The 25,204-nt window shown below is 42.4% G+C and overlaps 2 protein-coding genes across 4 annotated transcripts in view; one reads left to right on the plus strand and one right to left on the minus strand.

The window, feature by feature from the left end:
- LOC140735485 (protein cholesin-like) overlaps window positions 1-25,204 on the minus strand; it is a 397,591-nt gene that overhangs the window by 223,665 nt on the left and 148,722 nt on the right. The gene's annotated exons all lie outside the window — the stretch shown is intronic.
- LOC140735483 (uncharacterized) overlaps window positions 20,633-25,204 on the plus strand; it is a 30,737-nt gene continuing 26,165 nt past the window's right edge. The window contains exon 1 of the mRNA XM_073060625.1: window positions 20,633-20,721. The gene's annotated coding sequence lies outside the window, so the exon portion shown is untranslated. The remainder of the gene's footprint in view (window positions 20,722-25,204) is intronic.

A 25,204-nucleotide genomic window follows, 5' to 3' on the forward strand; every position in this document is an offset into this window, starting at 1 on the left:
CATTTTGGTTGAATAACATTTTATGATGTCATTACAGTGAATTCTTCAACATACTTAATGGAAAATAAATCTTTCAACATACTGTAATTGAAGTAAGGCAGTTTGCAGTAAATACTATGCATTCAACTCAGTTGACAATACCTGATATTTGAGGTTGCATACTTGAATTGGCACAGCTTTACTGAGTTATTTAAAGCAGGCAGGATTCTGGCATATTATGATTCTTGACTGGAAATGAAAGTTGAAATCTCTGATTAACATCAATATCATGAAAGGAGTTTAGCCAAGCTCAGCAGGAGAAGTGGTGAGGATGGCCTCTGTAGGTGGGCTTTTCATCTGAAGGGAAGAGAAAGTGAAAAACCAAGCCTCAGGGAGATTTATGACCTTATGATTGCACACTATACTAAAAATATGCATGTTTCATTTTGGGATGTCGGATGGATGTGCAGCTTGGAAAAAAAGTATAAATTCACTTTCTACTGTTACATGTTATTGAATATTTTTTCTTTAATTTTTAGGCTTAATCAGAGTTGATTGCTACAATCCAAATACAGGTTGAGTATACTTTATTCAAAATGCTTGGGGCTGGGTGTGTTTTGGGTTTTCAATTTTTTTTGGAATTTGGAATATATAATGAATCGCTTGGGATTGCCATCATTTCTGACTCAATTTATATGCCACTGGTAAGCAGCCTTTGACTTGTACTTGTTCATCACACACACGTACTTAAGAGTAAAAGTTACTACATACTACTGATAAATGAAAATATACTGTGTGCAGGGTAACAAAAACAGCACAGCAGTATTGGGAGAATAATTGAACAACAAACAATGGCGGGCTTTCAGTTCTCCACCATCAATGCCATGCTTTGATTAAAAGTTTACAGTGCATTGTATTTGTATTTTACTTTTTTTTAATTTTATATATAAAAACATATTGGTGTAGTTATAAAGAAGGCAAGACAGCGGCTATACTTTATTAGGAGTTTGAAGAGATTTGGCATGTCAACAAAGACACTCAAAAACTTCTATAGTTGTACCGTGGAGAGCATTCTGACAGGCTGCATCACTGTCTGGTATGGAGGGGCCACTGCACAGGACCGAAAGAAGCTGCAGAAGGTTGTAAATATAGCCAGCTCTTTCTTGGGCACTAACCTACAAAGTACCCAGGACATCTCTAGGGAGCGGTGTCTCAGAAAGGCAGCGTCCATTACTAATGACATCTAGCACCCAGGGCATGCCCTTTTCTCACTGTTACCATCAGGTAGGAGGTACAGAAGCCTGGAGGCACACACTCAGTGATTCAGGAACAGCTTCTTCCCCTCTGCCATGCGATTCCTAAATGGACATTCAAGCTTTAGACACTACCTCACTTTTTTTAATATACAGTATTTCTGTTTTTGCACTTTTAAAAAATCTATTCAATATACGTAATTGATTTACTTGTTTATTTATTATTTTTATTTTAATTATTATTTTTTTCTCTCTTCTAGATTATGTATTGCATTGGACTGCTGCTGCTAAGTTAACGAATTTCACGTCACATGTCGGTGATAGTAAGCCTGATTCTGAAAACAATCCGCGTCATAAACTTGCTCTGGTGCTATATTTTCATGATCAGCAGACACTTTAAAAATTCAATGCTGTACCTTTTCTTAAATTTCTGCAACCAGCCTGCTGAATATTCTCAATTACCTTCAATTTTCAGTTCATTGTGATAGATCTTTGCTTGTTTCGTGTCAGCATACCATTAAGCGGCATGCGTTTACTCCAAAGCTGACAATTCATTAACCTGTTCATTGCATATGTTAGGTCACTTCTCAGAAATGGCTGTGGTACGCGGAGACTTTCCCAGCATCTTGCAGAATTTTCCATTTGTGATGTCACGTCAGCTCTCAAAAAAATTAGGATTTTTGGAGGTTTTGGAATTGGAATTTCAGATAAGGGATGCTCAACCTGTATCCATAAGTGGCTGCCAATAGTGAAAACTTGATCCTCTGATGACTGTTCTTTCCCATCATAAAGCATAGTCTTCACCAAACGTTGGATCAATCACTCACCAGTGGGGATTGCAGGGTATGATAATCATGGAACAGATTTCTAGGAATAATGATCAGTCCAGAGGAGATGCAAGTTCAAACCATCCGCTCAATAGCTCTCTAAAGGGCAGTTGCTCAATATTAAGTACTTTTTTATATATAATATTGAAGGAATATATTTAATAAGGTGTCAATGGGAGGCTACAAAATAAAACACAAGAGGACAATTTCAGTAACAGCAAATTCATTCACTGAAACATTACACAGCAAAAGCTTCTGCTTAGGTACTATCTTTATTTTCATCACAAAAGACATAAAAATAGATACCAGAATCAGGTTTAATATCACCAACATGTGTCATGAAATTTGTTGTTTTGCAGCAGCATAACATTACAATACATAATAATTTTTTAAACTATAAACTACAATAAGAAATATATACGAAAAATATAATTAGGTAAGTATTGCAAAACAAGAGCAAAAATATATAGTGAGCTGGAGTTCATAGGTTCATTGTCTATTCAGAAATCTGATGGCAAAGTGGAAGAAGCTGTTCCTGCAACGTTAAGTGTGTGTCTTGAGGCTCCTGTGCCATCTCAATGCCAGTAATGAGAAAAGGGCATGTCCTGGGTGATGGGTATACTTAGTGATGCTTGCTACCTTCTAGAGGTATTGCCTTTCGCAGGCGTCATCAACACTGGGGGGGGGGGCTAGTACCCATAATGGAGCTGACTGTGCTTACATGTCGGAACAGGAATGGGAATCAGAACATGCCACTCCATGGCCTCCTTTTGTGCTGCGATGAGGCCACGCTCAGGGCGGAGAAGTAAGGCCCTGTCTTGGTAGCCTCCAGCTCGATGGTATGAATATTGATTTCTCCTTCCTGTAAAAAAAATCCCCCCCCCCCCCACCCCGCCACTTCTTCTCTTCCCCACTCTGGCCTCTTATCTCTTCCCACCTGCTTATCAACCACCCCCATCTCCTATCGTCCACTCTCCTCCCCTATCAGATTCCTTCTTCTCCAGCCCTTTATCTTTCCTAACCAACTGGCATCACCTATCACCTTCTAGCTATCCTCCTTCCCCTCCCCCACTTTTTTGTTCTGGCCTCTTCCCCCTTCCTTTCCGGTATTGATGAAGGGTCTCAGCCCAAAACATCGACTGTTTATTCACTTCCATAGATGCTGCCTGGCCTGATGAGTTCCTCCAGCATTTTATGTGCATTGCTTTAAGTTTTAAATATTCTGGGTTAGGAAGCCAATTTAGATAAGTAAGGTTTGATGAAACAGGATATAAAATACAGCGATAATCAGCAAGAACAAAATGAGCTTTGACAAAATTGTCCACATGATATCTCTGCTTATCTTTCCACATGTGCACAGAGACAAATCATTATAAATCATAGAAACAGGCTCAACTCGTCCATGCCAATTCAGGCATCTTAAGCTCGTCCTATCTGCCTGTATTTGGCCCATATCTATCTAAATCTTTCCTGTCCATGTACCAGTTCAATGTCTTTTAAAAGCTGTAATAATGCCTGGCTCTGTGAAAAACTTACTGCAATTTCCCCTTTTAATCTCTTCAAACTCACCTTAAACCTATGCATTCAAATTTCTCCTATCTTGGGAAAAAGATGTGACTTTTCACCATATCTACTTCCCACATGATTTTATTAACTCCTCTCACCCTCATTCGCTCCAGGGAAAACCATTCCCAGCTGAAACAACTTCTTTTAACTCAAGCCCTCCTATTTTGTGTCATGGTTTTAAAAAAAAAATTATTGCAATTATATTCAGAGAATACAAATTGGGAATATCATCACCAAAGATTAACTAAACAATGATTAATTATAATTTCCTTGCTAATCCCTTACTTTCCATAAACATTTGTTTTTTTTTCCCTTTGTCAGTAAGGAGGCAGGACACAGCAACAGTGAAAGCCCACTACTAAAACCATACAGCCTACATTCACCTTTTCCAAGCTCATTTTTTGGATTTAAGTGCAATTTGGGAACTACTTACCGGTACTCTGTTTGTTTTGCTGGATTTGGCTGACTGAAAGCCCTATCTACACAGAAAGAGGTAGGATTGTAAAAAGTAAGAATAAACATTCAATGATTTAGGCTGAAACCCTTCATCAGGACTGGAAAGGAAGAGGAAGGAAGCCAGAATAAGAAGGTGGAGGGAGGGGGTGGGGAGTAGGGAAAATGAAGTTAGAAGCTGGGAGGCAATGGTTGGGCAAAGTTAAAGGGCTGAAGCAGAAAGAATCTGACAGAAGAGTGGGATCATGGCAAGGAGGAGGGGCACCTGATGGCAGGTGAGAAGGAGAGAAGGAGTAAGAGGGAAGCAACACACACAAAACACTGGTGGAACGCAGCAGGCCAGGCAGCATCTATAGGAAGAAACACTGTCGACATTTTGGGCTGAGACCCTTCATCAGGGCTAACAGAAAGGAAAGATAGTAAGAGATTTGAAGGTAGGAGGGGGAGGGGGAAATCCAAAATGATAGGAGAAGACCGGAGGGGGTGGAGTGAAGCTGAGAGCTGGAAAGGTGATTGGCAAAAGGGATACAGAGCTGGAGAAGGGAAAGGATCATGGGACGGGAGGCCTAGGGAGAAAGAAAGGAGGAGGGGAGCACCAGAGGGAGATGGAGAGCAGACAAAGTGAAGGGCAGAGAGAGAACAAAAAGGGGAGGGGGAAAATAAATACATCAGGGATGGGGTAAGAAGGGGAGGAGGGGCATTAACAGAAGCTAGAGAAGTCAATGTTCATGCCATCAGGTTGGAGGTTACCCAGATGGTATATAAGGTGTTGTTCCTCCAACCTGAGTGTGGCTTCATCTTGACATGGATAGACATATCAGAATGGGAATGGGACGTGGAATTAAAATGTGTGGCCACTGGGAGATCCTGTTTTCTCTGGCGGACACAGCGTAGGTGTTCAGCGAAACGGTCTCCCAGTCTGCGTCGGGTCTCACCAATATATAAAAGCCCACACCGGGAGCACCGGACTCAGTATACCACACCAGCCGACTCACAGGTGAAGTTTTGCCTCACCTGGAAGGACTGTCTGGGGCCCTGAATGGTGGTGAGGGAGGAAGTGTAAGGGCAGGTGTAGCACTTGTTCCACTTACAAGGATAACTGTCAGGAGGGAGATCGGTGGGAAGGGATGGGGAGGACGAATGGACAAGGGAGTCGCGTAGGGAGCGATCCCTGTGGAAAGCAGAAAGGGGGGGTAAGGGAAAGATGTGCTTGGTAGTAGGATCCCATTGGAAGTGGCGGAAGTTACGGATAATTATATGTTGGACCTGGAGGCTGGTGGGGTGGTAGGTGAGGACAAGGGGAACCCTATCCCGAGTGGGGTGGAGGGAGGATGGGGTGAGGGTAGATGTGCAGGAAATGGGAGAGATGCGTTTGAGAGCAGAGTTGATGGTGGAGGAAGGGAAGCCCCTTTGTTTAAAAAAGGAAGACATCTCCTTCATCCTGGAATGAAAAGCCTTATCCTGAGAGCAGATGCGGCGGAGACAGAGGAATTGCAAAAAAGGGACAGCATTTTTGCAAGAGACAGGGTGGGAAGGGTGGTAAGAGGTGAGCCAGAATGGGGATTGGAAAAAGAGAGAAGTTGGGGCCGGGATAAATTGCCATATGGAGAAAATTGGAGAAATCAGTGTTCATGTCATCAGGTTGGAGGCTACCCAAGAAGGACATGAGGTACTGCTCCTGCATTTTGAGAGTGGCCTCATGATGGCAGTCGAGGAAGCCACAGACTGACATATTGGAATGGGAATGGGGAGCGGAATTAAAATGGCTGGCTACTGGGAAAACCTGCCTCTTGTGGACAGAGCAATCTACATTGAGTCTCACCATTGTAGAAGGGATGGCACCGTGAGCACCAAATACAGTAGATGAAGCCAACAGAAACAGAAACTGAAGATGACCTGTCCTGATGTCAGTTGAATCCACAATTGTTTAAATTCTGCTTTCTGCTGATTTATTTGCTCACTTGTGGAGATGTTTCATCCCAACTAGTGGAACACCTCCTCTTTTCTGTTAAAAAAAGCTCTCAAAACTCATCTGTTCATCCAGCAATTTAAACCTACCTCTTTCTAAATCTTTTCTCCTTCCTTATCATGACTTATTTCTATTTGTTCAGTGGAAAGAATCTCAAGGTATTTTTCACATGGAGATCATTATATAAATACTTGTGCTAGCTGGCAGCACCCAAGCCCTGAGGGCCTTTTTCCTGTGGGGTAAGCTGAACATACTCCTCCAAGAACTTGGCTGTGGCAAATTACCTCTGCTCAATTGTACCTGGTTTCCTTCATGTTTGGGATGCGCAGGGAGACAGAAAGCAAATCGCTGCAAGCATATTCAGTTGAGCAGGCAGAAAACTTATGAGGGAGTGTTTCTACTGAACGTATGCCACGCACAGCAAGCAAGCTTCAATAATAAAGAGGGCCCACTGAAATAAAGGACAATACTTCTAGTTAAGCCTAAAGCCACAATATTTTATGCACACATTATATGTTAAAAGTCTAGATGTGTATTTCCTAAATCACAATAATAACTAGACTTCAAAATTACTTCACTGCGTATATAGTACTTAGTGTAGTCTAATGCTTGCTTTGGCCACCAGAACATTAAGACACCTTCACAAACCCCTACAGCCCCGATAACCCTGTGATCTTAGCCTCTGAAGCCAACAAGAGAGCATCTTTCAGAATGGCGAATCCACAGAAAGCATCTGGCCCCAGCCCAGATGGGGTATTTGGTCGAGCACTGAAGACCGGTGTTGATCAACCATCTGGACTATTTACGAATGTATTCAATCTGTCGCTTCGGCAGCTCGAGGTACCTACCTGCTTAAGGCAGGTTTCCATCATACCAGTGCCTAAGAAGAATGTAGTTACCTGCCTCAATGACTATTGCCCAGATGACAAATCATCATCTAGGAGGGCCTATATCTGAAGGGCAGATATCCATATTTGCACAAAACCCTGAAAGGAAACCACACTTGAAACGGAATGGTGAGGCTTCTGCCCAAATGAATCTTCACAATGTTTCCTGTTTTGGGTTGAACCTAAAAGCTTATTTAAAAATAATTCACGTGTGAGAAATATGATCTCTATTCAACTCCAGTCATACTTAAATATTCCACACACTGCTCAGCATAGAGTGATACAAGCCTAATGCAGGCAAACGGGTTAGCATAGAGAGGCGACACAGTCGGGATGCGATGGACCTGTTTCTACGCTGTACACAGGAGGTGGCTCCTGAGCTATGGTAAGCAGTCCACATTACACAGAGTCCTGCCATGAACATTAGTTGCTGGGGGCAGTGTGGTGCAGCAAGAGGAATGTCGGTAGAGGGCTCTAGTCTTATGGCTGTTGAGTGCAAGTTCCTATCCTTTTGTACACTTCAATTAATAATTTAACAATGGCTCAACCTCCAAGCATGCACAAATGCAAGTATATTCCCCATACTAAAATTCACCTTCTAAAGCCAGGTTACCTTGATTCTTGTGCATAGTTGCGGGAGGCTGAACTGAATCCCACTAGTTCTGAAGATAGGTCCACTCCCCAATGCAGTTTGTTTGAATTGAACCTCTAGCTTCGGCAGTCTGAGGTACCCAAGTTAAGTCAAGTCAAGTCACTTTTATTGTCATTTCGACCATAACTGCTGGTACAGTGCATAGTAAAAATGAGACAATGTTTTTCAGGACCATGGTGTTACATGACACAGTACAAAAACTAGACTGAACTATGTAAAAAAACAACAGAGAGAGAGTAAAAAACAACTACACTAGACTACAGACCTACCCAGCAGGCTTTAATCATATCAGTGCCCAAGAAGAATGTGGTAACTTGCCTCAATGTCTGTAGCCCAGGTGACAAATCGGTATGTAGGAGGGAGATTGAAGTTCTGATTGAGTGATGCCACAACAATAAACTCTCAGCAAAACCAAAGAGCTGATTATCAACTACAGGAAATAAAAGATGGAGGTCCATGATGCAGTGCTCATTAGAGAATTGGAGATGAAGAGGGTCTGTAGTTTTAAATTCCTTGGTGTTATCATATCAGATCTGTCCCGGGACCAGCATACAAGTAAAATCACACTTGAGTTCCTTTACTTTCTAGGTTTGGTAGATTCAACATGTCATCTAAAACTTTGACTAACTTCTATAGATGCACAGTGGAGGGTATCCTCACTGGATGCATCACGGCCCGGCACAGATTCACCAATGGCCACACTATCACAGCCAAAGCTCCCCAGACCCCCACCACTGAGCACACTTACATGGAGCGCTGCCACAACAACTCTCTAAATGGAGTCGTTAGGAAGAGGGGAAGTACAACGAGATCATCAGTCAATGAAAGCAAGCATGCAAGTACAGCAGGCAGTGTAGAAAGCTAATGGCATGCTGGCCTTTATAACAAGAGGAATTGAGTATAGGAGTAAAGAGGTCCTTCTGCAGCTGTACAGGGCCCTGGTGAGACCCCACCTGGAGTATTGTGTGCAGTTTTGGTCTCCAAATTTGAGGAAGGACATTCTTGCTATTGAGGGAGTGCAGCGTAGGTTCACAAGGTTAATTCCCGGAATGGCGGGTCTGTCATATGTTGAAAGATTGTAGCGACTGGGCTTGTATACACTGGCCTACTCCTGCACCTACTGTCTATTGTCTATAACAAAGCAGCATCCATCATCATAGTCCCCTACCATCCAGATTCAGTTCTCTTCTTGCCACAACCATCAGGCAGTAGGTATACCAGCCACAGGTCCTACACCATCCGGTTCAGCAACAATTGTTATCCTACAGACATCAAGCTCCTGAAATGACTTGGATTACTTGCTACAACCCTGAAACAATTCTTCAAAGCCACAGCTCACTTTCAAGGCCTCTTTACTACAACTTATGCTCTCAGTATTATTCTTTTATTTGCACAATTTGTCTTCTTTTGCACATTGGTTGTTTGTCAGCCTTTATGAATAGGTTGTTTCATAAATTCCACTGCACGTCTTCATTTTCCTATACATGCCCGCAAAAAAGTGAATCTCGAAGTAGTAGATAATATATATGTACTTTGATAATAAATTCTATTTTGAACTCTGCCTTGAAGGCCAGAGAAAATATGATAGAGATAAACAATATGTCATTTTTTTCCCTTTTATCTCTTGTACTTAGCATCAGTTGGGCCACTAACTGATTCACTGGTGCCCATCCTGTTCACAGTCTAAGGCCTATTATAGCTTAACTCTTTATTAAATTTCTTCAATTTATCTTGCAAACTCTCCCCTACGATGAAATGTAACGTGTGTTATATAACCATATAACAATTACATCATGGAAACAGGCCATCTTGGCCCGCCTAGTCCGTGCTGATGCTTACTCTCACCTAGACCCACTGACTCGCACTCAGCCCATTCCTTTCCTGTCCATATATCTATCCAATTTTACTTTAAATGACAATATCGTACCTGCCTCTACCACTTCTACTGGAAGCTCATTCCACACAGCTACCACTCTCTGAGTAAAGAAATTCCCCCTCATGTTACCCTTAAACTTTTTGCCCCCTAACTCTCAAATCATGTCCTCTTGTTTGAATCTCCCCTACTCTCAATGGAAAAAGCCTATCCACGTCAATTCTATCTATCCCCCTCATTATTTTAAATACCTCTATCAAGTCCCCCCTCAACCTTCTACGCTCCAAAGAATAAAGACCTAACTTGTTCAACCTTTCTCTGTAACTTAGGTGCTGAAACCCAGTTAACATTCTAGTAAATCTTCTCTGTACTCTCTCTATTCTGTTGATATCTTTCCTATAATTCGGTGACCAGAACTGTACACAATACTCCAAATTCGGCCTTACCAATGCCTTGTACAATTTTAACATTACATCCCAACTCCTATACTCAATATAATGTTCTAAACATTATATTTCTTAAATCTATTTTCTGCAAGGGAATTTCTCTTTTTTTCCTTTTTGTCCTACATATGCTTTTAATTAGACTGTCCATATATTCAATTTCTCCTTAAATTGCTATTTGAAGCAAGAACTTAGGTCTCAGTATTGCAATGCAAAAATTATTAACATGATCTAATGTACAAACACAAATTAATTGAAACACGATTTAAAATAAGATTAACAAAGTTACAGTACATTAACTGATCTTTGATAAAGAGCTGCAAGATCATCTGCAACCAGAAAAGGTTTGAAACAGTAACAGGATATCAAACCCAGATGATGACATCATGGAAACAGCATAATGAGAACAACCTTGGAGAGGCAATGAATATGCAGTTTGATTGAATTTGTCATGGGGAGGATTGGCTGAATTGTTTTCTCTACGCATCTATGGAAGATCACTGAAAGAAAAGCAACAGCACAATCCAAAATCAGAGGAAGGAGCTCCAAACAAGATTGTACGAATACACTCCCGAAACACCGGTAGACTTGGATTGGAAATCCATGATTGGGTAAATAGTTTTAAATCACAAAAGTAACTCCTAGCTTTAAGATTAATAAAGTATAAATTGACATGACTCTGAATTTTGATTCAATCACAATTGGAATTTGCTTGGAATTTGATGACTCCAAGCAACAAAAAGAAATACGACCATAAGACAGAGAAGCAGAACTAGGCCACTTGGCACGTTGAAACTGCTCTGCCACTCAATCATGGCTGAATTATTATCCCTCTCAACCCTATTCTCCTGCCTCCTCCCCATAACCTTTGACACCCTGACAGATAAAGAAACTATCAACCTCCGCTTTAAATATATGCAATGACTTAGACTTCACAGCCATCCATGGCAATGAATTCCACAGATTCACCACCCTCTAGCTGAAGAAATTCCTCTTCATCCCTGTTCCAAATGGACATTCCTCTACTCTGAGGTTGTGCCCTCTGGTCCTAGACTCCACCACTAAAGGAAACAACTTCTCAACATCCACCCAATCCAGACGATAGGTCAATAGGCTTCATTGAGATCTCCCGACATTCTTCTAAATTCCAGTGAGTACAGGCCCAGAGCCGACAAATACTTCTCATACGTTAACACTTTCATTCCTGGAATCATTTTCGTGAACTTTCTCTCGCCTCTCTCCGATGCCAGCACGTTAGTTTTTTAGATAAAACTGCTCACAATACTCCAAGTGCTGTCTGACCGATATCCTATAAAGCCTCAGCATTACATCCTTGCTTTTATATTCTAGTCCTGTCAGAATGAATGCAAACATTGCTAAGGATCACTTTACCTTAAACCCCGCAATCAAATCCGAATCTTAATCAAATATTAGGACAGCTTTGTTAAAGAGGTAGATTTTGAGGAGCAACTGAAAGAAATTTCTGGAAAGGAAATCTATTGCTCAGGACTCAGGCATACTGTTACTGGTGGAGTGACAAAATCCCAGTACAGTACTAAAGGCCAGAAAATCAGAAGGAAGTTACAATAATTCTAAGTTCAATATTTGTAGATGAATTATTTCAAACTCTAAAGAACTTCTATTCATAGTTCAGTAAATAAAAGTGAACCATTTCAATTTCAGGAAATCTGGCTGTCTAATGCAGTACTGAGAGTCCAAGCTGCTAATTAAAACCATCTTCAAAGTACATTCATTATTGGAGTGTAAATACCACATACAACCATGAAATTCATATTCTTGTAGGCAGACACAAAACAAACACAATACAGTTGTCATGACCTCAGCCCCCTCCTTTGTGAGAATCGCAAGAGAGAGAGCCTTACGGTTTGGAATGCGGGCTGGCCGCTCAGTCAGACAAAAGCCTTGGACATAGCCATTGTCTTGGGAGACACCTTTGTGGAATAAGGAATTGGACTACGTGCAAACCCTCAGGGCAATGTGAGATGGGTGATGGGGGAAAGATTGCCTCGCCCCCACCCTGATTGACATCTACAACCCTGCCAGTCCAGATAAAAGGTGGGCTGCCGAGGCGGGGCCTCAGACGCACCAAGGAGACACACGAAGAAGACACGATAGTGCTTCCCGTCGGAGCGGGAAGCCATTCTGAAGGAAGCCACGTGCGTTAGATTCCGGATCGGGAGTCTGTGGCTGGACCCAAAAGGAAAAACCGCTTTAACTAACAGCAGGGATTTGCTTCGCAAGGACGACGGGGAAGTGTTCCTTTTCTCTCTCTCCAACACGTGAAATGCCAGCGGTTCCCAAAACGGGGAAGCCTGCAGACTTTGAGTGACTCTTATATTCCATTGGACTCAGTATCCCCTAGACAACGATAGAGCTTATTTTTGATTGATTATTACTATACCTGTGCTTTAGATTGAGTTTTGACGATGTATATGATCTGAATGTTTTGTATTAACCATACGTTTGTGCCCCTTTATAAATAAAACGTTTGAAAATAGTATCATCAGGCTTCAGCGGACCTCTCTATCTTTGCTGGTAAGTCACCCGGTTACTGGGGAACGTAACAAGTGGGTTGCTCGTCCTGGATTTGAAACCAAAGGGGAGGGTCAGTGAATCGGGCTGTAAGTCCAAACTTAAATCTGGTTACGCAGGTAGCCAGACAGGAAACCAGCAAAGATGGATGTGGGTGAATTTATGAGAAACCCGACTGTAGAGGCGCTAGGGGCGGCTACCAAATTAGACTTGGTAAATCTGGCAAAGGGGTTAGACCTCGCAGAGGTGAGGTCATCAATGAAAAAGCAGAAAGTGCGAAGGGTCATAAATCAGTATCACATTGGGAAGAAGGTGTTTGCAGCTGAGGATTTGGAAAATATCCCCGAAAAGAGATTAGCGAGTGGGACAGATCAGTTAGAGTTGGAGAAAGTAAGGTTGGAACATGATCTTAAAGTAAAGCAGCTAGAAGCAGCTGCAAAGGCTGAGGAACAGGCTGAGAAAGAAAAGGAAAGGGAGCAGGCGTTCAAATTAAAGGAATTAGAGGTGAAACGGGGTCATGAGTTCCAGCTAAAGCAGCTGGAAGCAGAAGAGAAAGAGAAACAAAGGAGCCATGAATTGGAGCTGGACAGGCGAAGGCAAGAGCGAAGAGCTCAAGGAGAAGAGAGAGAGCAGCGATCCCTATCGGGCGTGCAGTGGTAATCAGAAAATCGGCAAGAGGGTCCCAGGGGAGCAGAGAGCGCGAGGGGTCGGAGATTTATCTGTCACCCAGAACCGTGTCTGTGAGGAAGGGGGACCCGCCAATCCCCGTACGGATTTGGAGAGACACGGGGGCGGAGCTATCATTAATTAGCCGTAACGTATTACCATTCGGACCTCCGACGGGCGAGGTAGCCCTGAGAGGCATAGGAAACTGGACCGAGGTAGTGCCTTTGCATAGGGTCCTTCTAGATTGTGAGTTGGTGTCGGGACCAGTGGAACTGGGGGTCCTGCCGGAGTTGCCAGGGGAAGGCGTGGACGTCCTTCTGGGTAACGACCTAGTGGGTGGGAAGATGGGAGCCACCGTGAAGCTGACAACCCAGCCCGTGAGAGTTGAGGCCCCGCCCATAGAGTCTCCGAGCTATCCCGCATGCGCGGACACTCCCAGCCTGTCGAGAGCGGCAGCTGAGGAAGCGAGCAGTTTAAAATTGGCCCAGACGTCTTTACCGACCCTGTGCCACGAGGGTTTCGAGGGTGGTAAAACGAGGAATAGTAACGTAAAAGGGGGTAAAGGAGAGAAGGGAGAGAAGGTAGATCCTCCCTTAGCGAAGAAAAAGGTCCTAGAGGTAGGAAATAAAGATGAGAAACAGATAAAGCTGTTAAAAGGTCCAGGGTTGGACATGGATGAGTCTAAAGGTGTTCCCGATTATGAGATGAGGGCAGTCCTAGGTGAAAAGGATGCCATTACCTTGAAGAAGTCTGCTGGGTTGGCAGATGAGGTTGTTTCAGCCCGCGGGGTTGAGTTTACTTCGGAAGTGAGTTGCCCAGAGAGTAACTGGGAGGATCAGGGGAATTTAGAATTTGAAAAGGGTATGGGTATTGAAAGCCTGGAAGAGGCCAATGCCCCGTTTGAGTGTGTCCAAGATGGGGAGGGCCGTGGTCCTAAACCTAGTCACGGAGCTCAGAAAAAGTCTGAGGTATTTGACTCGGCTGGACGAGACGGCCGTCCTTTTGGATCAGATAGACTTGGTTTGGGGAAGAAGGTGTCTGTGCTGAAGGGGGTGTTCAGAGTTAAGGTGGAGTTTACGAATGGGGAGATAACTGTTGTTGTGGAGGAGAATGGTAAATCTGTAGTTCCCAAATCGAATGGAAAAAAGTTAAAGTCTAGATTGATGCCTGCACATCGATTACAGGTTGATTTGGAATGTAAAGGGGCCTCACACGCTATTGTTATTCAAGAAAGCGCTGTGAGGAAGCCGAAATTTAAATGCGGCTGGAGAAAAAGGTTCGAACTAAAACACATCAGCCTGTATGGTCTTGACAAAAGGGTTAACTACCTGTGTAGCATTAAAGAATTGGGCGGAAATTCCCATGATGGACTAGATTGGGGACACGGAGTTAAGAGAATAACCCTCGTGGAAAGGAAAGGCGGGAGAGTACCTCGCCAAATTACTCAAGTTCCCCACGGGGGGACTCCCCGGGAAAGAGGCGATGGTTAATAGAAATTGTCATTTTTAAACAGCGACGCCGGTTGTACGGGTTTGCGCCAAAGCCTGTGAATAATAAAGACAACCCCTTTGGAGACCTGCCGGTGAAATAACATGACCGAAACGATTAGTATTTGTATAAACTTTTGTAGATGCACCTAAGCTAAGATCACACCTCCTTAGTTGTGTTGCTGAAGAAAATAAATAAAAATAGGTGGTTATTGAGCTGAAGTTTGATGCTACCAGACTTTAGTACGGTACGTGATGTTAAGATATTAAAGAAAGGGGCACTGTAATTGTTACCTGTTTAGATACTGACTGGAATGTATAACGGTAGTACTCTGTGAAGAGAAAAGCTTGTGTAGTATGTTAGAGTCCAAAAAAATCCTGTACCAACTTGTTTTTAACCGCTGGTAAAAAACTTTTAAGAGGGGAGGTGTCATGACCTCAGCCCCCTCCTTTGTAAGAATCGCAAGAGAGAGAGAGAGAGAGCCTTACGGTGTGGAATGTGGGCTGGCCGCTCAGTCAGACAAAAGCCTTGGACATAGCCATTGTCTTGGGAGACACCTTTGTGGAATAAGGAACTGGACTACGTGCAAACCCTCAGGGCAATGTGAGATGGGTGATGGGGGAAAGATTGCCTCGCCCCCACCCTGATTGACATCTACAACCCTGCCAGTCCAGATAAAAGGTGGGCTGCCGAGGCGGGGCCTCAGACGCACCAAGGAGACACACGAAGAAGACACGATAGTGCTTCCCGTCGGAGCGGGAAGCCATTCTGAAGGAAGCCACGTGCGTTAGATTCCGGATCGGGAGTCTGTGGCTGGACCCAAAAGGAAAAACCGCTTTAACTAACAGCAGGGATTTGCTTCGCAAGGACGACGGGGAAGTGTTCCTTTTCTCTCTCTCCAACACGTGAAATGCCAGCGGTTCCCAAAACGGGGAAGCCTGCAGACTTTGAGTGACTCTTATATTCCATTGGACTCAGTATCCCCTAGACAACGATAGAGCTTATTTTTGATTGATTATTACTATACCTGTGCTTTAGATTGAGTTTTGACGATGTATATGATCTGAATGTTTTGTATTAACCATACGTTTGTGCCCCTTTATAAATAAAACGTTTGAAAATAGTATCATCAGGCTTCAGTGGACCTCTCTATCTTTGCTGGTAAGTCACCCGGTTACTGGGGAACGTAACACAGTCCATTAAAAATTCCACACAACTAAGACCGTCAAACACACAACGTAGGGGAAAAAAGAACAAATCGGGCAAGCAGTAAAACAGGTAAGCAAAAAATGCACAGAATGTGAACTGTAGAGCCCCCGAAAGTGAGTCCACAGCTGCAGAGTCAGTTCAGCGTTGAGGCGAGTAGGAGAGAGAGAGTAGTGAGCTGAACACCGGTTCATCCTTCACCCTCGGCCCCAAAGCCTTAATCTTTTTAACCTGGTTCAGCACTTAAATTGGCTAATCTTCTGTTCATTTTTTACTCTTGGGCCCAGGCCCGGCCACTTCAATCCGGTTTGAAGTCTGCTCCAGCAGTGGCTACAGCTGTACCTGATTCTCAACAGTCCAGTTCACTGAGTCCTTCAGGATACCACAAAAATGCCAGATTGTTCAGATGGTTCAAAATCACAGCTCCCAAAAGGAAATTACAGGCTGCAGATTGCAGTGATTGATTGCCAGCACCACTTTGGTATCTTAGGTAATCCAGTATAACCAAGTATTTAAAATGTGAAGAAATTTTGTTAATGAAAATAACTATAAGAAAAGAATATCCCTGTGCCTGGAGCCATTAAGAGGATTGTATTTTGGCTACCAAGCAATCTTGTAACAACATTGTTTCTAGAAGATCTCACTTCCTTTTCAAATCTTTTCTTGCTGAGGTTTTTCGTGTTTCTCATTAAAGTTCCCTGTTACCCAAAGTAACTCAAGCATTTTCAATTTTCCAAACAGGTGAAGAATGCTTATATAAAACTGTCAGCAAAACGGCATTATTTATTTCAAGAAAGACCGAGAAAATGAAATCCACTCATGGATGTCTCAAGAAAGCATGCTTTCCACCTACAACTCCATGTTCCTAGAATGGTTTCAGTCAGCTGTTTGATTGGTTTATGTCAGAATTGGAATCAAAATCAAGTTTATTATCACTGGCATATATTGTGCAGCAGCAGGTCATTGCATTACATAAAATATATTAAAAACTACAATAAAATATATATTTTTAAAAATAAATAAGTACTGCACAAAGAGAGCAAACATGGCGAGGTAATGTTCATGAGCCATTGTCTGTTCAGAAATCTGATGGCAGAGGGAAAGAAGCTGTTCCAAAACCATGGAGTATGTGCCTTCAGACACCTGTAGCTTCTCCTTGATGATCATGATGAAAAGAGGTTATGTCCTGGGTGGTGGGGGTATTAATGATGCATAATGCCTTTTTGAGGCATCACCTTTGGAAAATGTCTTCTATGACGGGGAGGCTTATGCCCATGATGGAGTTAGATGAGTCCAGTTAATGGGGCAATTTCACTTCCAGAGCCACACACAAGGTTAGGCACTTTAGTCCGGATCATACACTTCTCACCAAATGAATGATATCATCTCCTGCACATATCTACTTAGCTGTGACACCCCTTTTCACCGGGTGTCTCTGGAAATGCAGCTTGTTAGCCACTCACTAACAGCCAATTGACTCCACGGCAAGAAACCCACCCTCCTCGGGCTTCATACGTCTAGGGTGCATAGGACTTTGGTCCCGCCAAATCCGTGAGGTTGGAATGTCTCGCCCACCCAAACCCCGGTTTGTGTGAATGCTGCATGATTAACTGCCCCCGGCCAAAAATAACAGATCATACACTCTACACGATTATAAAGAAGTATATTTAAGAATGTTGACTTAAGCAACCAGTTATTAAAGGAAAGGAAGATAAAGCAAAAACAGCCCATAATACTTAAACAGCCACATGTTCACGGTGGCGCTCAAATCTTCCAAAAGCCGCTGTTTTCGATGTACACACTGCACCTTCCGAATGTCGCTCAAAATCCATCTCAAATGAACGGGCTCTCCCATGGGAGTGTTGGTTCTCCGTCTTTGAAGTCATTCATCTGCATAAAGCACCTTGTGCAACAGGAATGACATCCTCAGCCATCCTCCCTTCTGTCTTCTCCCAACTTCTGCCTAGAGACCTCTCCGCCCAGTGTTCTCTAGAATCTTCTCCCAATTCTACCATCCTGACTGGCTAACACCACATTCCTTTGTTGAACAACAACACCTCTTATCTCAGCTCGAACTCAAACAAGCTGAAAGCTGAACAGACGCTCTTAGAGAACTGTTAAAATGAAATACCTGCACCATAGCAGTAAGAATCTTAACCAGGGTGTCACACCTATTTAGTGTAAACAGACCAATCTTAGCTGAAAATCAGGGGATACAAGCTCTCCCTATCATAGTGATAAGAGTGATGCAGAATCTGAGGCCACAAACCAGGCACGCCCGGGATCCTCTTCAGTTTGCGTATAAGGAGAAGGTGGGAGTGGAGGATGCTATCACGTATTTGCTGCACAAATCCCTCTCTCACCTAGATGGGGTCAGTGGTGCTGTGAGGATTACATTCCTTGACTTCTCTAGTGCCTTTAACACCATCCAGCCCAAGATCTTAAGGCACAAACTAACGGAGATGGGAGTAGACTCTCACATGGTGGATTGGATAGTGGACTACTTGACAGATAGACCTCAGTATGTGCGGTTGGGAGACTGTAGGTCTGACACTGTGGTCAGCAGCACAGGAGCGCCGCAGGGGACCGTGCTCTCTCCGGTCCTGTTCACCCTGTACACATCAGACTTCCAATATAACTCGGAGTCCTGCCATGTGCAGAAGTTCGCTGATGACACGGCCATAGTGGGGTGTGTCAGGAATGGACAGGAGGAGGAGTATAGGAAACTGATACAGGACTTTGTGATATGGTGCAACTCAAACTACCTGCGTCTCAATATCACCAAGACCAAGGAGATGTTGATGGACTTTAGGAGATCTAGGCCTCATATGGAGCCAGTGATCATTAATGGAGAATGTGTGGAGCAGGTTAAGACCTACAAGTATCTGGGAGTACAGTTAGACGAGAAGCTAGACTGGACTGCCAACACAGATGCCTTGTGCAGGAAGGCACAGAGTCGACTGTACTTCCTTAGAAGGTTGGCGTCATTCAATGTCTGTAGTGAGATGCTGAAGATGTTCTATAGGTCAGTTGTGGAGAGCGCCCTCTTCTTTGTGGTGGCGTGTTGGGGAGGAAGCATTAAGAAGAGGGACGCCTCACGTCTTAATAAGCTGGTAAGGAAGGCGGGCTCTGTCGTGGGCAAAGTACTGGAGAGTTTAACATCGGTAGCTGAGCGAAGGGCGCTGAGTAGGCTACGGTCAATTATGGAAAACTCTGAACATCCTCTACATAGCACCATCCAGAGACAGAGAAGCAGTTTCAGCGACAGGTTACTATCGATGCAATGCTCCTCAGACAGGATGAAGAGGTCAATACTCCCCAATGCCATTAGGCTTTACAATTCAACCGCCAGGACTTAAGAACTTTTTAAAAGCTGTTATTAATGCTTTTTGAGATAGTGATTTAGATGCATATCATATTTTTAACTGAGTTAAGTATTGTATGTAATTAGTTTTGCTACAACAAGTGTATGGGACATTGGAAAAAAAGTTGAATTTCCCCATGGGGATGAATAAAGTATCTATCTATCTATCTATCTATCTATCTAAGAGCCTCCAAATTAATTGACCCAACTGTTTTTTGCATTGAGAACCAGTTTACACAGCAATTGTATCAGCAATGTTAATGTCATTTATTCTCAAACTGGGTGTCACAAAATGCAACAGTTATTCCTGGAATTGAAAGCGCTTTAGCACTTTCAGTTGAGCATTTAGTTACAGACTCTCCCCTCTTCCTCTAATAAACCAATAATCTCTAGCCTCCTGTGAGTCCCCTACTACTTCCATCCCAACTACTAGCAAAAGTGTCTTCAGTCACCTGTGTCCAAAGTTCCTAAGTTTCTTTTGCAACTCTCTTCAGCTTTTGCTGATGTGCTCCTTAAGATAATAGTTGGAGAAATTTCTTTCACTAAGTTAATTTCTGGTTGGCTGTGCTCATTTGGATCTTTTTACATAGTAATAATGCTTCAGAAATCCAGATTGTTATCGATAAGAAGACTTCAAACGTTTAAGTTATAAATTCAGATCTCCCTCGGAATCTTGATTTTCTTGATGCCAAATGTGTAATCAGGAAACGGAATGGCTCATGCACCAATCCTAGAGATGCAAGTACCTCTTCCTTTAACTCTTCATGGACTAAAATGTTTACGAGAAACAAAAAGTTTAATAGAGATTGTAACAAAGAGTTAAAAAAAACTAAATACCAATGAACAAACACCAAAAATAAACAGCATCTCAGTGTAATCGAAAGAAAATGATACTGTAGACCACATACTATATTTGGTTAAATTATAACTTCTTAAGTCACCACAGTAAGATCACCAAACATACATTGAAAAGCAACCAAAGCACAACAGCACAATAGCTAGATTATTATATTTTTTCTAAAACAAAAGTGTTCAGTTAAATCCTGATCACACATCCATTTTGAGCCAAAATAGAAAACTGCAAATTACACCCAATGTTGCTAAGCACAAGAATGTATGCACTGTCAGGCAGACAAGTAGTGCCACCCCCTGCCTCAGTCCCTCTGTTTAAGCAGCCTAATTTAATTTAACTTTTCTCTTAAATGACAAAACTAAGTTATTTAAGTACTTAACTACAACGTAAAAGAATTACATGCTCTCATTCTGAAGAGAATTTCTGAGTCCACTTAGTACAGCTGGGATCAAAACAACTGAGTAAAGAAAAGCACTCTGGAAAAAAAAAAGACACAACTGAGCGTAAACGGAAGTGTTTGCATGCTCAAAAAGGATGGAACTTATTTCTAATAAAGTAAGCCTCCCAAAGGTCAAGATACTGACAAAATAGCTGCCTGCCTGTTGCAATGAATAAAGCAACGCCCTCAAAAAGGAAGTCTTAGGCACTTCCTCACTGTGTGAGAGGCAGCAAAAACACAGAATCAAGAGGTGAGTATTACCAAATCAGTTTAATTCTGTAAACTAAATATCTGCTGCAGCTTTTCAGTTTAATTACCTATGTAATCTACATTAGCTGCATTTATGTCTGTGCAACACTAAGTCTCACTGAACAGCTTTGGGCAGATGGCTTCACAAACCAGAACTTATCTGTCAGTGCTTTGCAGCCAACGAGGCCCTGTGGGTTTTGACAGGATGGTGAAAATATTTCCGCGAGAAACGGAAATGTCTGAAGCAACATTCTGAGTACAAAACAAGGCAAACTGGTCTTTGTTGATTTGAATGAGTCCTTGTCTTGAAAGATGGCAGTGCAAATGTTGATAGCTCATGTTTTGCATAGTGATTTTCTGTTATATCAGCCCAGAGCTGTCTTTTGAGGAAGAGGAGTTCAGTGCTGGGGCTGATCAGCCACAATGTTAAATAATGGGGCAAGTCTGCGGAGCCAACTGACCTATTTCAGCCCCTATTTTCTTATGTTATTTTTTAAGGCTCCAATCATAGTTCTTTTCCCACAGTTTTTCCAGAAGACCTTCCAGAGAACGTGGTAAGAAACAAACATTGTCGGGGGTATTGTACAGGGGCTGACTTCTTCGGCAGAATCTCAGGATTGAGAATGGCTGGCTACCGTTCTGAATTAGGAATGCATTACCAGGGTTGGTGGTAGAAGCAGGTAAATTACAGGCATTTAAGAAACCCTTGGATGGCACGTGGATGATAGAAAAATGGAAGAGTCTGTAGGAAGGAGGGATTAGATTGATCGCAGAGTAGGTTAAAAGGTCAGCACTAACACCATGGGCTCAAGGACCTATACTGTGATGTATTATTCGATGTTCTGTTATCTCAAATGACCATAGGTTCCATAAATAATTGCAAGATATTCTAAAGATAATTTAAATCTGTATCTACTGCTTTTTGCTCTCTTGCCAGTGTAAACTGTTTTGCCAGATCTGCTCTATGATCATGAGCAATTCTCCTTAACTTTCCCTGCTAAACAGACAACTCCGGTTTGTGAAACCATAAGAACTATCCAGCTACCCATCAATGGCCGTCTCTAGCAACTCATTTTTACATTCATTAGCACTGCCATCACAAAATGCCCCATTAACATCTTGCAGCCAATACGAAATGATTGCAAGAACACTGCAACTACAAAAGCAGGCAACTGACTGTGCATCCTAGCACAAGAGACCCATCTCCTTAAAAAACATGTGATCAACACGCACAAGATGCTGGAGGAACTCAGCAGGCCAGGCATCATCTATGGAAAGGAGTAAACAGTTAATGTTTCAGGCCAAGACCCTTCTTCAGGACTAGAAAGGAAGTAAAAAATCAGAGTAAGAAGGTGGGGAGAGGAGAGGAGGAAGAAGTACAAGGTGGTAGATGATAGGTGGAACCAGGAGAGTGGGAGGGGTGAAGTTAAGAACTGGGAAGTTGATTACTGAAAGAGATACAGGGCTAGAGAAGGGGGAATCTGATAGGAGGGTGTAGAAGTCCATGGAAGAAAGGGAAGGGGGAGGAGCACCAGAGGAAGGCGATGGGCAGGTAAGGAGATAAGGTGAAAGAGGGAAACAGGAATGGTGAAGTGCACGAGGGGCAATTACTGCATAAATCGATGTTCATGCCAAAAGGTTGTTGGCAACCCAGACAGAATATGAAGTGTTGCTCCTTCAACCTGAGTGTGGCCTCATCACGACAGTAGAAGGGGTCATGGACTGACATGTCGGAATGGGAATGGGAAGTAGAATTGAAATGGGTGGCTGCCAGGAGACTCTGCTTTTCCTGGTGGATGGAGCATAGGTGCCCAGCAAAGCGGTCTCCCCAATCTACGTTGGGTCTCACTGATATACAGCAGGCCAGACCGGAAGCACGGGATACAGTAGATGTGATTGAATACTTCCCACTCACCTTAATGAACACAGTTCAAAACACACTGGAGAAGTGAAAAACGAGCATTATGAAGTTTAATTGCTTGGTACCCCATCCGCCAACTTAAACATTAAATCATTTCAACACTGGCACGCTGCAGCAGCAGTAGATACAATGCACTGCACATTTTTCTAGGAATTTTTGAACACAAACCCTTCAGTCCTTTCATTTAGAAGGTGGTCAGCTGCTGCAGGAAATATTAGCAATGCCAATACATATACATTACCATCCTGTCTTGAATATTTATTGGCTTTCCCTACTACTTGGTCAAAGTACTGCAAATTCCTAATTAACAGCACTATGGGCTTCTCTCTCACATAGACTGCAACAAGTTAAAGCATCAGCTTATCACTGTCTTCTCAATTAAATTAGCATTAATTAAAAGAGTTATAGAAGCAAATAACATTGAAAAGGGCCTTCACTCCTTGAAGCACTATTTTGCATGAACCAAACACTAATCCTATTTTATTCTCATCACTTCAGTCAAAATCAGAATCAGAATCAGGTTTATTATCACCGGCATGTGTCATGAAATTTGTTAACTTAGCAGCAGCAGCTCAATGCAATACCTAATAAAGATTTTTTTTAATAATAAATAAGCAAATCAATTACAGTATACATGTATTGAATAGATTAAAAATCCTGCAAAAAACAGAAATAATATACATTTTTAAAGTGTGGTAGTGTTCAAGGGTTCAATGTCCATTTAGGAATCGGATGGCAGAGGGGAAGAAGCTGTTCCTGAATCACTGAGTGTGTGCCTTCAGGCTTCTGTACCTCCTACCTGATGGTAACAGTGAGAAAAGAGCATGCCCTGGGTGCTGGAGGTCCTTAATAATGGACACTGCCTTTCTGAGACACTGCTCCTTGAAAATGTCCTGGGTAGTTTGTAGGCTAGTACCCAAGATGGAGCCGACTAAATTTATAAGCTTCTTTTGGTCCCGTGCAGTAGCCCAGACCCACCCCCCCCCCCCACCCCCATACCAGACACTGATGCAGCCTGTCAGAATGTTCTCCATGGTACATCTATAGAAGTTTTTGAATGTATTTGTTGATGTACCAAATTGCCTCAAACTCCTAAAGAAGTATAGCCGCTGTCTTGCCTTCTTTATAACTGCATCAATACGCAGCTATAACTCCCCCTAGATTCTCCTCCCAGAGTCCCATCAAGTCTTCCAGGATTCAGGACAATTTACAGTGGCCGGTTCGCCTACCAGCCTGCATATCTTTGGGATGCGGGAGGACACCAGAGCACCAGAGGAAACCCATGTGATCACTGGGAGAACATGCAAAGTCCACACAGACGTCTCAAGTGGTAGAACTGAATGTAGGTCACTGAAGCTGTAGTGGCAGCAGCACGTAACCCCAATCATAGTCTTGTTAGTGAAGTTCACACCCCATAAAAGAATTAAACATCAAGTCTGCCAAACAGGTAAATGCCTTCATTACTTATCTTATTTTGGCAAATTTCTTCTGCACCGCTCCAAGGATTTGACATTAATTTCCCTAAAATGCAGTGACCATAATTACCTTAACTGGAGCCAAGGAGCCAAGATCTAAAGAATTTTCTTAATTATATACTCTACTGATGAATTTGTGATAAAAAATAAACTTTGCTGATGCTTGTAAAACAAGGGAACCTGCTAACCTTATTAAATTATTAGATTAATACATTCTCATATTTACCACAGAACCTATATTCCATCCCAGGGTACAAGCACTTATGGGCCTAATTTAGAATCAATCTTTGTGCATAGTTGACAACGCGTGCACAGACTTTAGGAATATTGACCTAAGGTCACATGTATTGTTTTGCACTCATAATAACAGTTAATATACTTGATAGAGTCACTAACTCCAGAAAACTCTCTGAAATTAGAGCGCAGCCAAATCATTTTATCTGTCGAGATTTAATGGAATCGCCCTATGCACAAATTTCCTTTACAAATGACAATGTGTTCTAGTAATGTCACACAAAGCAAACCCTCCTCCATATCAATCTTAAAATTAGAACAAGACTATGGAAATTTGACAAGCAACATTTCTTTGCATAAAAAAAAATGGAAACAACTATTCCTTCCCAGAACAAAATGCTACCAATTCTACAAGTCAATTGAAACTTCCAGGAATGAAAAATAAACACTTGGTATCACATGCTGGATATAAAGTCAACCAGTATCTCAATCCATTCAAGAAACATAAAGGTGCAAATCTAAAATTTGCAGAGTAATATTTGTTTGACTAATTCCTACATTATTAAATAGGCCAATCAAAATGTTCAAGTAAAATACATGATGAAGCAATTTTATTCTAAATGATTTGGTACAGATATATCCAGGCTAAAGATGCACCAAGAGAAACAAGTATTCTTGTTTCAGTAGAAAAAACTCATACTGGAGTACTTACAGATCTTTCTTTAGAGAACGCATTTATAAAGATGATTTGTAAAACATACCTGTAACATAACAAAGGGACAATTAGCACATGCTATCACATTAGTGTCATGATCGAAAACTATTTTCTCCAAAACATGGGGATTTAAGTGACA

Source organism: Hemitrygon akajei, chromosome 11 (assembly GCF_048418815.1).
Source record: "Hemitrygon akajei chromosome 11, sHemAka1.3, whole genome shotgun sequence".
In the NCBI taxonomy this organism is placed as follows: Eukaryota; Metazoa; Chordata; class Chondrichthyes; order Myliobatiformes; family Dasyatidae; genus Hemitrygon; species Hemitrygon akajei.